The sequence below is a fragment of the Anomaloglossus baeobatrachus genome, unplaced genomic scaffold, assembly GCF_048569485.1.
Source record: "Anomaloglossus baeobatrachus isolate aAnoBae1 unplaced genomic scaffold, aAnoBae1.hap1 Scaffold_416, whole genome shotgun sequence".
Classification (NCBI taxonomy): domain Eukaryota; kingdom Metazoa; phylum Chordata; class Amphibia; order Anura; family Aromobatidae; genus Anomaloglossus; species Anomaloglossus baeobatrachus.
The window spans coordinates 65,175-78,959 of record NW_027443495.1 but is presented as its reverse complement, the minus strand read 5'-3'; the positions used below and the strand labels follow the sequence as shown (position 1 = coordinate 78,959).

The window sequence follows — 13,785 nt, the reverse complement described above, 5'->3', positions numbered from 1 at the left end:
AAAGCCCTTTCATCATCCCCAAACCCTAATCTTTTCCCTTTCCTTCCCAGCCCCCAAACCCTGCCCTCTGTACCTTTCTCACCACCCGCTTCCCTTCTCCTGTCATCCCCCTACCACCCGGGAAAAAAAGAGATTGCCCCCTCCTTCCACTAGCCCACCCTCCCACCCAAAGAACAACTTCTTCTGCGCAGCTTGTTTTCTAGGCAGCAGCGCTATTGTGATGTCATCGGGGGGCATTGTGACAAGCCGCCAGTGTTCCGTCTCTTCATGTTGTGCACTGTTCAAACCGAAAATACATCAACAGGCAGGCTACAGAAAAGCTTACTAACAAAGGTTAGAGAGGGGCTTTCTCAGAGGGCTTTTTACAGTTTGTCTATTCCCAATTAGCCGGTTTAGTATACTTAATGAAAGTACTAATTCTTTCATAGGCCGCCCATTCTTAGTATTTGACGTTCAGGTAACAACAGGTAACTTTATTTGGAGTGGAAGCAGAGAGATAACACCAGATGCCAATTGTAGATCCTCTCACACCTGTGGTCACTGCAGCATCTGACTCCACTTTGTCCAAAAGGGATCTATTCCATTCAATTACACATGATCTAGATTAGACTGACAACAAGATACTGCACGGGACATAGCAGAGTTGGTGAAGTTGAGTGGTGATGAGTTTGCTATTTGGATGAATAAAGCAAGTAAAAAGTGTGTTAGATAAAAATTCATTTCAATTCGCTAATCGGGCTAATATGAATCAGGTGAATCGAGTTCTGCTTTTGGAAACTGGGTTAAGAAGGGGTGCACCGTTCCTGGAGGTACTGCAATACCAGGTCAATGCGTGGAGTGGACAGAGCAAGCTCTTTTTCCATCTCCCTGTTCTAAAAATCCATTTAATATATGGTCCCCAGATAGGGGACGTATCAGATATTAAACTGATAAGAACAGATACTACACTTGATCTTAGCCAAAAGGCCGAGAAGCGATAACCAGAATTGGTTTGGGCCTCGAGTGGCACCCTGGCCTATGCCGGACACATCTTAGGGAGAGAGAGCGAGAGGGAGACAAACCCACGCCTACACAAGACATTTTGTCACCCAAGCCAACCCTTGAAAAGGCTGCTTTGCAGAGCAAAAACAAGAAGAATGGTGCGTTTTGCAGCCGCCGCCCACTGCAATGAATCTGAATAACTCCTCCTTTAGGGCGCAAGCAACTCCCCTCCCCCTTGCAGTCTTTCCAATTCACGATACAAAAAGACGGACAGGACAGGTTGCCTGACTTTCCGTCACTGCCACCCTTTGCCATCCTTACCCGTAGAAAGCCCTTTCATCATCCCCAAACCCTAATCTTTTCCCTTTCCTTCCCAGCCCCCAAACCCTGCCCTCTGTACCTTTCTCACCACCCGCTTCCCTTCTCCTGTCATCCCCCTACCACCCGGGAAAAAAAGAGATTGCCCCCTCCTTCCACTAGCCCACCCTCCCACCCAAAGAACAACTTCTTCTGCGCAGCTTGTTTTCTAGGCAGCAGCGCTATTGTGATGTCATCGGGGGGCATTGTGACAAGCCGCCAGTGTTCCGTCTCTTCATGTTGTGCACTGTTCAAACCGAAAATACATCAACAGGCAGGCTACAGAAAAGCTTACTAACAAAGGTTAGAGAGGGGCTTTCTCAGAGGGCTTTTTACAGTTTGTCTATTCCCAATTAGCCGGTTTAGTATACTTAATGAAAGTACTAATTCTTTCATAGGCCGCCCATTCTTAGTATTTGACGTTCAGGTAACAACAGGTAACTTTATTTGGAGTGGAAGCAGAGAGATAACACCAGATGCCAATTGTAGATCCTCTCACACCTGTGGTCACTGCAGCATCTGACTCCACTTTGTCCAAAAGGGATCTATTCCATTCAATTACACATGATCTAGATTAGACTGACAACAAGATACTGCACGGGACATAGCAGAGTTGGTGAAGTTGAGTGGTGATGAGTTTGCTATTTGGATGAATAAAGCAAGTAAAAAGTGTGTTAGATAAAAATTCATTTCAATTCGCTAATCGGGCTAATATGAATCAGGTGAATCGAGTTCTGCTTTTGGAAACTGGGTTAAGAAGGGGTGCACCGTTCCTGGAGGTACTGCAATACCAGGTCAATGCGTGGAGTGGACAGAGCAAGCTCTTTTTCCATCTCCCTGTTCTAAAAATCCATTTAATATATGGTCCCCAGATAGGGGACGTATCAGATATTAAACTGATAAGAACAGATACTACACTTGATCTTAGCCAAAAGGCCGAGAAGCGATAACCAGAATTGGTTTGGGCCTCGAGTGGCACCCTGGCCTATGCCGGACACATCTTAGGGAGAGAGAGCGAGAGGGAGACAAACCCACGCCTACACAAGACATTTTGTCACCCAAGCCAACCCTTGAAAAGGCTGCTTTGCAGAGCAAAAACAAGAAGAATGGTGCGTTTTGCAGCCGCCGCCCACTGCAATGAATCTGAATAACTCCTCCTTTAGGGCGCAAGCAACTCCCCTCCCCCTTGCAGTCTTTCCAATTCACGATACAAAAAGACGGACAGGACAGGTTGCCTGACTTTCCGTCACTGCCACCCTTTGCCATCCTTACCCGTAGAAAGCCCTTTCATCATCCCCAAACCCTAATCTTTTCCCTTTCCTTCCCAGCCCCCAAACCCTGCCCTCTGTACCTTTCTCACCACCCGCTTCCCTTCTCCTGTCATCCCCCTACCACCCGGGAAAAAAAGAGATTGCCCCCTCCTTCCACTAGCCCACCCTCCCACCCAAAGAACAACTTCTTCTGCGCAGCTTGTTTTCTAGGCAGCAGCGCTATTGTGATGTCATCGGGGGGCATTGTGACAAGCCGCCAGTGTTCCGTCTCTTCATGTTGTGCACTGTTCAAACCGAAAATACATCAACAGGCAGGCTACAGAAAAGCTTACTAACAAAGGTTAGAGAGGGGCTTTCTCAGAGGGCTTTTTACAGTTTGTCTATTCCCAATTAGCCGGTTTAGTATACTTAATGAAAGTACTAATTCTTTCATAGGCCGCCCATTCTTAGTATTTGACGTTCAGGTAACAACAGGTAACTTTATTTGGAGTGGAAGCAGAGAGATAACACCAGATGCCAATTGTAGATCCTCTCACACCTGTGGTCACTGCAGCATCTGACTCCACTTTGTCCAAAAGGGATCTATTCCATTCAATTACACATGATCTAGATTAGACTGACAACAAGATACTGCACGGGACATAGCAGAGTTGGTGAAGTTGAGTGGTGATGAGTTTGCTATTTGGATGAATAAAGCAAGTAAAAAGTGTGTTAGATAAAAATTCATTTCAATTCGCTAATCGGGCTAATATGAATCAGGTGAATCGAGTTCTGCTTTTGGAAACTGGGTTAAGAAGGGGTGCACCGTTCCTGGAGGTACTGCAATACCAGGTCAATGCGTGGAGTGGACAGAGCAAGCTCTTTTTCCATCTCCCTGTTCTAAAAATCCATTTAATATATGGTCCCCAGATAGGGGACGTATCAGATATTAAACTGATAAGAACAGATACTACACTTGATCTTAGCCAAAAGGCCGAGAAGCGATAACCAGAATTGGTTTGGGCCTCGAGTGGCACCCTGGCCTATGCCGGACACATCTTAGGGAGAGAGAGGGAGAGGGAGACAAACCCACGCCTACACAAGACATTTTGTCACCCAAGCCAACCCTTGAAAAGGCTGCTTTGCAGAGCAAAAACAAGAAGAATGGTGCGTTTTGCAGCCGCCGCCCACTGCAATGAATCTGAATAACTCCTCCTTTAGGGCGCAAGCAACTCCCCTCCCCCTTGCAGTCTTTCCAATTCACGATACAAAAAGACGGACAGGACAGGTTGCCTGACTTTCCGTCACTGCCACCCTTTGCCATCCTTACCCGTAGAAAGCCCTTTCATCATCCCCAAACCCTAATCTTTTCCCTTTCCTTCCCAGCCCCCAAACCCTGCCCTCTGTACCTTTCTCACCACCCGCTTCCCTTCTCCTGTCATCCCCCTACCACCCGGGAAAAAAAGAGATTGCCCCCTCCTTCCACTAGCCCACCCTCCCACCCAAAGAACAACTTCTTCTGCGCAGCTTGTTTTCTAGGCAGCAGCGCTATTGTGATGTCATCGGGGGGCATTGTGACAAGCCGCCAGTGTTCCGTCTCTTCATGTTGTGCACTGTTCAAACCGAAAATACATCAACAGGCAGGCTACAGAAAAGCTTACTAACAAAGGTTAGAGAGGGGCTTTCTCAGAGGGCTTTTTACAGTTTGTCTATTCCCAATTAGCCGGTTTAGTATACTTAATGAAAGTACTAATTCTTTCATAGGCCGCCCTTTCTTAGTATTTGACGTTCAGGTAACAACAGGTAACTTTATTTGGAGTGGAAGCAGAGAGATAACACCAGATGCCAATTGTAGATCCTCTCACACCTGTGGTCACTGCAGCATCTGACTCCACTTTGTCCAAAAGGGATCTATTCCATTCAATTACACATGATCTAGATTAGACTGACAACAAGATACTGCACGGGACATAGCAGAGTTGGTGAAGTTGAGTGGTGATGAGTTTGCTATTTGGATGAATAAAGCAAGTAAAAAGTGTGTTAGATAAAAATTCATTTCAATTCGCTAATCGGGCTAATATGAATCAGGTGAATCGAGTTCTGCTTTTGGAAACTGGGTTAAGAAGGGGTGCACCGTTCCTGGAGGTACTGCAATACCAGGTCAATGCGTGGAGTGGACAGAGCAAGCTCTTTTTCCATCTCCCTGTTCTAAAAATCCATTTAATATATGGTCCCCAGATAGGGGACGTATCAGATATTAAACTGATAAGAACAGATACTACACTTGATCTTAGCCAAAAGGCCGAGAAGCGATAACCAGAATTGGTTTGGGCCTCGAGTGGCACCCTGGCCTATGCCGGACACATCTTAGGGAGAGAGAGCGAGAGGGAGACAAACCCACGCCTACACAAGACATTTTGTCACCCAAGCCAACCCTTGAAAAGGCTGCTTTGCAGAGCAAAAACAAGAAGAATGGTGCGTTTTGCAGCCGCCGCCCACTGCAATGAATCTGAATAACTCCTCCTTTAGGGCGCAAGCAACTCCCCTCCCCCTTGCAGTCTTTCCAATTCACGATACAAAAAGACGGACAGGACAGGTTGCCTGACTTTCCGTCACTGCCACCCTTTGCCATCCTTACCCGTAGAAAGCCCTTTCATCATCCCCAAACCCTAATCTTTTCCCTTTCCTTCCCAGCCCCCAAACCCTGCCCTCTGTACCTTTCTCACCACCCGCTTCCCTTCTCCTGTCATCCCCCTACCACCCGGGAAAAAAAGAGATTGCCCCCTCCTTCCACTAGCCCACCCTCCCACCCAAAGAACAACTTCTTCTGCGCAGCTTGTTTTCTAGGCAGCAGCGCTATTGTGATGTCATCGGGGGGCATTGTGACAAGCCGCCAGTGTTCCGTCTCTTCATGTTGTGCACTGTTCAAACCGAAAATACATCAACAGGCAGGCTACAGAAAAGCTTACTAACAAAGGTTAGAGAGGGGCTTTCTCAGAGGGCTTTTTACAGTTTGTCTATTCCCAATTAGCCGGTTTAGTATACTTAATGAAAGTACTAATTCTTTCATAGGCCGCCCATTCTTAGTATTTGACGTTCAGGTAACAACAGGTAACTTTATTTGGAGTGGAAGCAGAGAGATAACACCAGATGCCAATTGTAGATCCTCTCACACCTGTGGTCACTGCAGCATCTGACTCCACTTTGTCCAAAAGGGATCTATTCCATTCAATTACACATGATCTAGATTAGACTGACAACAAGATACTGCACGGGACATAGCAGAGTTGGTGAAGTTGAGTGGTGATGAGTTTGCTATTTGGATGAATAAAGCAAGTAAAAAGTGTGTTAGATAAAAATTCATTTCAATTCGCTAATCGGGCTAATATGAATCAGGTGAATCGAGTTCTGCTTTTGGAAACTGGGTTAAGAAGGGGTGCACCGTTCCTGGAGGTACTGCAATACCAGGTCAATGCGTGGAGTGGACAGAGCAAGCTCTTTTTCCATCTCCCTGTTCTAAAAATCCATTTAATATATGGTCCCCAGATAGGGGACGTATCAGATATTAAACTGATAAGAACAGATTTTTTTTTTTTTTTTTGAAGGATGAGTTTGAAAATAATAAAGTGACCGCCTCTCGTTGCCCAGGTAACCGTCCGTCACAAAAGGGCTATGACATCCTACGATGCACACTCCCCCAAGGTCAGCAGTTGTGCAATACCCTGGCACCTTTCAGCACCAACCAAGGTAGTACCCTCCCAAACTACACTTGATCTTAGCCAAAAGGCCGAGAAGCGATAACCAGAATTGGTTTGGGCCTCGAGTGGCACCCTGGCCTATGCCGGACACATCTTAGGGAGAGAGAGCGAGAGGGAGACAAACCCACGCCTACACAAGACATTTTGTCACCCAAGCCAACCCTTGAAAAGGCTGCTTTGCAGAGCAAAAACAAGAAGAATGGTGCGTTTTGCAGCCGCCGCCCACTGCAATGAATCTGAATAACTCCTCCTTTAGGGCGCAAGCAACTCCCCTCCCCCTTGCAGTCTTTCCAATTCACGATACAAAAAGACGGACAGGACAGGTTGCCTGACTTTCCGTCACTGCCACCCTTTGCCATCCTTACCCGTAGAAAGCCCTTTCATCATCCCCAAACCCTAATCTTTTCCCTTTCCTTCCCAGCCCCCAAACCCTGCCCTCTGTACCTTTCTCACCACCCGCTTCCCTTCTCCTGTCATCCCCCTACCACCCGGGAAAAAAAGAGATTGCCCCCTCCTTCCACTAGCCCACCCTCCCACCCAAAGAACAACTTCTTCTGCGCAGCTTGTTTTCTAGGCAGCAGCGCTATTGTGATGTCATCGGGGGGCATTGTGACAAGCCGCCAGTGTTCCGTCTCTTCATGTTGTGCACTGTTCAAACCGAAAATACATCAACAGGCAGGCTACAGAAAAGCTTACTAACAAAGGTTAGAGAGGGGCTTTCTCAGAGGGCTTTTTACAGTTTGTCTATTCCCAATTAGCCGGTTTAGTATACTTAATGAAAGTACTAATTCTTTCATAGGCCGCCCATTCTTAGTATTTGACGTTCAGGTAACAACAGGTAACTTTATTTGGAGTGGAAGCAGAGAGATAACACCAGATGCCAATTGTAGATCCTCTCACACCTGTGGTCACTGCAGCATCTGACTCCACTTTGTCCAAAAGGGATCTATTCCATTCAATTACACATGATCTAGATTAGACTGACAACAAGATACTGCACGGGACATAGCAGAGTTGGTGAAGTTGAGTGGTGATGAGTTTGCTATTTGGATGAATAAAGCAAGTAAAAAGTGTGTTAGATAAAAATTCATTTCAATTCGCTAATCGGGCTAATATGAATCAGGTGAATCGAGTTCTGCTTTTGGAAACTGGGTTAAGAAGGGGTGCACCGTTCCTGGAGGTACTGCAATACCAGGTCAATGCGTGGAGTGGACAGAGCAAGCTCTTTTTCCATCTCCCTGTTCTAAAAATCCATTTAATATATGGTCCCCAGATAGGGGACGTATCAGATATTAAACTGATAAGAACAGATACTACACTTGATCTTAGCCAAAAGGCCGAGAAGCGATAACCAGAATTGGTTTGGGCCTCGAGTGGCACCCTGGCCTATGCCGGACACATCTTAGGGAGAGAGAGCGAGAGGGAGACAAACCCACGCCTACACAAGACATTTTGTCACCCAAGCCAACCCTTGAAAAGGCTGCTTTGCAGAGCAAAAACAAGAAGAATGGTGCGTTTTGCAGCCGCCGCCCACTGCAATGAATCTGAATAACTCCTCCTTTAGGGCGCAAGCAACTCCCCTCCCCCTTGCAGTCTTTCCAATTCACGATACAAAAAGACGGACAGGACAGGTTGCCTGACTTTCCGTCACTGCCACCCTTTGCCATCCTTACCCGTAGAAAGCCCTTTCATCATCCCCAAACCCTAATATTTTCCCTTTCCTTCCCAGCCCCCAAACCCTGCCCTCTGTACCTTTCTCACCACCCGCTTCCCTTCTCCTGTCATCCCCCTACCACCCGGGAAAAAAAGAGATTGCCCCCTCCTTCCACTAGCCCACCCTCCCACCCAAAGAACAACTTCTTCTGCGCAGCTTGTTTTCTAGGCAGCAGCGCTATTGTGATGTCATCGGGGGGCATTGTGACAAGCCGCCAGTGTTCCGTCTCTTCATGTTGTGCACTGTTCAAACCGAAAATACATCAACAGGCAGGCTACAGAAAAGCTTACTAACAAAGGTTAGAGAGGGGCTTTCTCAGAGGGCTTTTTACAGTTTGTCTATTCCCAATTAGCCGGTTTAGTATACTTAATGAAAGTACTAATTCTTTCATAGGCCGCCCATTCTTAGTATTTGACGTTCAGGTAACAACAGGTAACTTTATTTGGAGTGGAAGCAGAGAGATAACACCAGATGCCAATTGTAGATCCTCTCACACCTGTGGTCACTGCAGCATCTGACTCCACTTTGTCCAAAAGGGATCTATTCCATTCAATTACACATGATCTAGATTAGACTGACAACAAGATACTGCACGGGACATAGCAGAGTTGGTGAAGTTGAGTGGTGATGAGTTTGCTATTTGGATGAATAAAGCAAGTAAAAAGTGTGTTAGATAAAAATTCATTTCAATTCGCTAATCGGGCTAATATGAATCAGGTGAATCGAGTTCTGCTTTTGGAAACTGGGTTAAGAAGGGGTGCACCGTTCCTGGAGGTACTGCAATACCAGGTCAATGCGTGGAGTGGACAGAGCAAGCTCTTTTTCCATCTCCCTGTTCTAAAAATCCATTTAATATATGGTCCCCAGATAGGGGACGTATCAGATATTAAACTGATAAGAACAGATACTACACTTGATCTTAGCCAAAAGGCCGAGAAGCGATAACCAGAATTGGTTTGGGCCTCGAGTGGCACCCTGGCCTATGCCGGACACATCTTAGGGAGAGAGAGCGAGAGGGAGACAAACCCACGCCTACACAAGACATTTTGTCACCCAAGCCAACCCTTGAAAAGGCTGCTTTGCAGAGCAAAAACAAGAAGAATGGTGCGTTTTGCAGCCGCCGCCCACTGCAATGAATCTGAATAACTCCTCCTTTAGGGCGCAAGCAACTCCCCTCCCCCTTGCAGTCTTTCCAATTCACGATACAAAAAGACGGACAGGACAGGTTGCCTGACTTTCCGTCACTGCCACCCTTTGCCATCCTTACCCGTAGAAAGCCCTTTCATCATCCCCAAACCCTAATCTTTTCCCTTTCCTTCCCAGCCCCCAAACCCTGCCCTCTGTACCTTTCTCACCACCCGCTTCCCTTCTCCTGTCATCCCCTTACCACCCGGGAAAAAAAGAGATTGCCCCCTCCTTCCACTAGCCCACCCTCCCACCCAAAGAACAACTTCTTCTGCGCAGCTTGTTTTCTAGGCAGCAGCGCTATTGTGATGTCATCGGGGGGCATTGTGACAAGCCGCCAGTGTTCCGTCTCTTCATGTTGTGCACTGTTCAAACCGAAAATACATCAACAGGCAGGCTACAGAAAAGCTTACTAACAAAGGTTAGAGAGGGGCTTTCTCAGAGGGCTTTTTACAGTTTGTCTATTCCCAATTAGCCGGTTTAGTATACTTAATGAAAGTACTAATTCTTTCATAGGCCGCCCATTCTTAGTATTTGACGTTCAGGTAACAACAGGTAACTTTATTTGGAGTGGAAGCAGAGAGATAACACCAGATGCCAATTGTAGATCCTCTCACACCTGTGGTCACTGCAGCATCTGACTCCACTTTGTCCAAAAGGGATCTATTCCATTCAATTACACATGATCTAGATTAGACTGACAACAAGATACTGCACGGGACATAGCAGAGTTGGTGAAGTTGAGTGGTGATGAGTTTGCTATTTGGATGAATAAAGCAAGTAAAAAGTGTGTTAGATAAAAATTCATTTCAATTCGCTAATCGGGCTAATATGAATCAGGTGAATCGAGTTCTGCTTTTGGAAACTGGGTTAAGAAGGGGTGCACCGTTCCTGGAGGTACTGCAATACCAGGTCAATGCGTGGAGTGGACAGAGCAAGCTCTTTTTCCATCTCCCTGTTCTAAAAATCCATTTAATATATGGTCCCCAGATAGGGGACGTATCAGATATTAAACTGATAAGAACAGATACTACACTTGATCTTAGCCAAAAGGCCGAGAAGCGATAACCAGAATTGGTTTGGGCCTCGAGTGGCACCCTGGCCTATGCCGGACACATCTTAGGGAGAGAGAGCGAGAGGGAGACAAACCCACGCCTACACAAGACATTTTGTCACCCAAGCCAACCCTTGAAAAGGCTGCTTTGCAGAGCAAAAACAAGAAGAATGGTGCGTTTTGCAGCCGCCGCCCACTGCAATGAATCTGAATAACTCCTCCTTTAGGGCGCAAGCAACTCCCCTCCCCCTTGCAGTCTTTCCAATTCACGATACAAAAAGACGGACAGGACAGGTTGCCTGACTTTCCGTCACTGCCACCCTTTGCCATCCTTACCCGTAGAAAGCCCTTTCATCATCCCCAAACCCTAATCTTTTCCCTTTCCTTCCCAGCCCCCAAACCCTGCCCTCTGTACCTTTCTCACCACCCGCTTCCCTTCTCCTGTCATCCCCCTACCACCCGGGAAAAAAAGAGATTGCCCCCTCCTTCCACTAGCCCACCCTCCCACCCAAAGAACAACTTCTTCTGCGCAGCTTGTTTTCTAGGCAGCAGCGCTATTGTGATGTCATCGGGGGGCATTGTGACAAGCCGCCAGTGTTCCGTCTCTTCATGTTGTGCACTGTTCAAACCGAAAATACATCAACAGGCAGGCTACAGAAAAGCTTACTAACAAAGGTTAGAGAGGGGCTTTCTCAGAGGGCTTTTTACAGTTTGTCTATTCCCAATTAGCCGGTTTAGTATACTTAATGAAAGTACTAATTCTTTCATAGGCCGCCCATTCTTAGTATTTGACGTTCAGGTAACAACAGGTAACTTTATTTGGAGTGGAAGCAGAGAGATAACACCAGATGCCAATTGTAGATCCTCTCACACCTGTGGTCACTGCAGCATCTGACTCCACTTTGTCCAAAAGGGATCTATTCCATTCAATTACACATGATCTAGATTAGACTGACAACAAGATACTGCACGGGACATAGCAGAGTTGGTGAAGTTGAGTGGTGATGAGTTTGCTATTTGGATGAATAAAGCAAGTAAAAAGTGTGTTAGATAAAAATTCATTTCAATTCGCTAATCGGGCTAATATGAATCAGGTGAATCGAGTTCTGCTTTTGGAAACTGGGTTAAGAAGGGGTGCACCGTTCCTGGAGGTACTGCAATACCAGGTCAATGCGTGGAGTGGACAGAGCAAGCTCTTTTTCCATCTCCCTGTTCTAAAAATCCATTTAATATATGGTCCCCAGATAGGGGACGTATCAGATATTAAACTGATAAGAACAGATTTTTGATTTAATGAAGCTTTCCAAAGCACCACAAAAAAATGCATGACCGAAGTCCCACCAAAAACAGTGCAAAGGCTAGGATTCGTGTGGACCCCACCGTGAGGAGAGGGTCCCCAAAAATCAACCCCGTCCCTCCGAGCCAGAAGGCCACAGCAAGGGTCAGGGATCTTCGGTGCTCCCCCAAGCCGAAGCCTGGTTGAGCCTTGTCGTTGCTCCCAGCGTCCACCCAGGCATCTTACCCAAGTGGAGTAGAGAGCTATTAGTTGTTGGTTTCGCAGCCGAAACTGCCCGGACCGTCAACCGGTGTTGGTTTCTCAGCCCAAGGCTAACCGGACCTCCAACCGGGTGTTGGTTTCTCAGCCGAAGCTGACCCAGACCTCCAACCGGGTGTTGGTTTCTCAGCCGAAGCTGACCCGGACCTCCAACCGGGTGTTAGTTTCTCAGCCCAAAGCTGACCAGACCTCCGACCGGGATTATAAAAATTTCCCTTCCTAGCCAGAAGGCCGGGATAGGGTAATATGCTCAAAAAGTATGAAAAGGCAAGGTACGGTGTGCTACAGAGCCCAAGGCTTGCCGGGGTCCCAAGCCAGCAAGCTCAGACTCACTCCAGGGTCGTCAGTCCTGGGGCACGTTGTACCATAGCCCCCCACCCTTACTCAGTCTAATAGCCTTGATCCTGGTAGGGCCATGTTTTCCTCTAGATGAATATACTATCCACCCAGAGTACTGGCAAGCGCAACCTTCCAGTGTGCATTGTATCATTGTACTAAGGTGGCCTGGAGCTTAAACCACCTCTTCGAACAACACTACACATGATCTTAGCCAAAAGGCCGAGAAGCGATAACCAGAATTGGTTTGGGCCTCGAGTGGCACCCTGGCCTATGCCGGACACATCTTAGGGAGAGAGAGCGAGAGGGAGACAAACCCACGCCTACACAAGACATTTTGTCACCCAAGCCAACCCTTGAAAAGGCTGCTTTGCAGAGCAAAAACAAGAAGAATGGTGCGTTTTGCAGCCGCCGCCCACTGCAATGAATCTGAATAACTCCTCCTTTAGGGCGCAAGCAACTCCCCTCCCCCTTGCAGTCTTTCCAATTCACGATACAAAAAGACGGACAGGACAGGTTGCCTGACTTTCCGTCACTGCCACCCTTTGCCATCCTTACCCGTAGAAAGCCCTTTCATCATCCCCAAACCCTAATCTTTTCCCTTTCCTTCCCAGCCCCCAAACCCTGCCCTCTGTACCTTTCTCACCACCCGCTTCCCTTCTCCTGTCATCCCCCTACCACCCGGGAAAAAAAGAGATTGCCCCCTCCTTCCACTAGCCCACCCTCCCACCCAAAGAACAACTTCTTCTGAGCAGCTTGTTTTCTAGGCAGCAGCGCTATTGTGATGTCATCGGGGGGCATTGTGACAAGCCGCCAGTGTTCCGTCTCTTCATGTTGTGCACTGTTCAAACCGAAAATACATCAACAGGCAGGCTACAGAAAAGCTTACTAACAAAGGTTAGAGAGGGGCTTTCTCAGAGGGCTTTTTACAGTTTGTCTATTCCCAATTAGCCGGTTTAGTATACTTAATGAAAGTACTAATTCTTTCATAGGCCGCCCATTCTTAGTATTTGACGTTCAGGTAACAACAGGTAACTTTATTTGGAGTGGAAGCAGAGAGATAACACCAGATGCCAATTGTAGATCCTCTCACACCTGTGGTCACTGCAGCATCTGACTCCACTTTGTCCAAAAGGGATCTATTCCATTCAATTACACATGATCTAGATTAGACTGACAACAAGATACTGCACGGGACATAGCAGAGTTGGTGAAGTTGAGTGGTGATGAGTTTGCTATTTGGATGAATAAAGCAAGTAAAAAGTGTGTTAGATAAAAATTCATTTCAATTCGCTAATCGGGCTAATATGAATCAGGTGAATCGAGTTCTGCTTTTGGAAACTGGGTTAAGAAGGGGTGCACCGTTCCTGGAGGTACTGCAATACCAGGTCAATGCGTGGAGTGGACAGAGCAAGCTCTTTTTCCATCTCCCTGTTCTAAAAATCCATTTAATATATGGTCCCCAGATAGGGGACGTATCAGATATTAAACTGATAAGAACAGATTTTTTGATTTAATGAAGCTTTCCAAAGCACTGCAAAAAATGCATGACCGAAGTCACACCAAAAACAGTGCAAAGGCTAGGATTCGTGTGG

The 13,785-nt window shown here is 46.9% G+C and overlaps 10 non-coding genes across 10 annotated transcripts; all 10 read right to left on the bottom strand.

The window, feature by feature from the left end:
• Positions 1-787: 787 nt before the first annotated feature.
• LOC142278238 (U2 spliceosomal RNA) lies at positions 788-978 on the bottom strand. Its single transcript, XR_012741269.1, has one exon. It is a non-coding gene; the product is annotated as a U2 spliceosomal RNA (small nuclear RNA).
• Positions 979-2,095: 1,117 nt separating this feature from the next.
• Positions 2,096-2,286, bottom strand: LOC142278236 (U2 spliceosomal RNA). Its single transcript, XR_012741268.1, has one exon. It is a non-coding gene; the product is annotated as a U2 spliceosomal RNA (small nuclear RNA).
• A 1,117-nt stretch (positions 2,287-3,403) lies between these two features.
• On the bottom strand, positions 3,404-3,594 carry LOC142278235 (U2 spliceosomal RNA). Its single transcript, XR_012741267.1, has one exon. It is a non-coding gene; the product is annotated as a U2 spliceosomal RNA (small nuclear RNA).
• A 1,117-nt stretch (positions 3,595-4,711) lies between these two features.
• LOC142278234 (U2 spliceosomal RNA) lies at positions 4,712-4,902 on the bottom strand. Its single transcript, XR_012741266.1, has one exon. It is a non-coding gene; the product is annotated as a U2 spliceosomal RNA (small nuclear RNA).
• A 1,117-nt stretch (positions 4,903-6,019) lies between these two features.
• On the bottom strand, positions 6,020-6,211 carry LOC142278195 (U2 spliceosomal RNA). Its single transcript, XR_012741239.1, has one exon. It is a non-coding gene; the product is annotated as a U2 spliceosomal RNA (small nuclear RNA).
• A 1,293-nt stretch (positions 6,212-7,504) lies between these two features.
• On the bottom strand, positions 7,505-7,695 carry LOC142278233 (U2 spliceosomal RNA). Its single transcript, XR_012741265.1, has one exon. It is a non-coding gene; the product is annotated as a U2 spliceosomal RNA (small nuclear RNA).
• Positions 7,696-8,812: 1,117 nt separating this feature from the next.
• Positions 8,813-9,003, bottom strand: LOC142278232 (U2 spliceosomal RNA). Its single transcript, XR_012741264.1, has one exon. It is a non-coding gene; the product is annotated as a U2 spliceosomal RNA (small nuclear RNA).
• A 1,117-nt stretch (positions 9,004-10,120) lies between these two features.
• LOC142278231 (U2 spliceosomal RNA) lies at positions 10,121-10,311 on the bottom strand. Its single transcript, XR_012741263.1, has one exon. It is a non-coding gene; the product is annotated as a U2 spliceosomal RNA (small nuclear RNA).
• Positions 10,312-11,428: 1,117 nt separating this feature from the next.
• On the bottom strand, positions 11,429-11,620 carry LOC142278173 (U2 spliceosomal RNA). Its single transcript, XR_012741219.1, has one exon. It is a non-coding gene; the product is annotated as a U2 spliceosomal RNA (small nuclear RNA).
• Positions 11,621-13,541: 1,921 nt separating this feature from the next.
• Positions 13,542-13,739, bottom strand: LOC142278184 (U2 spliceosomal RNA). Its single transcript, XR_012741229.1, has one exon. It is a non-coding gene; the product is annotated as a U2 spliceosomal RNA (small nuclear RNA).
• Between the last annotated feature and the right edge of the window lie 46 nt (positions 13,740-13,785).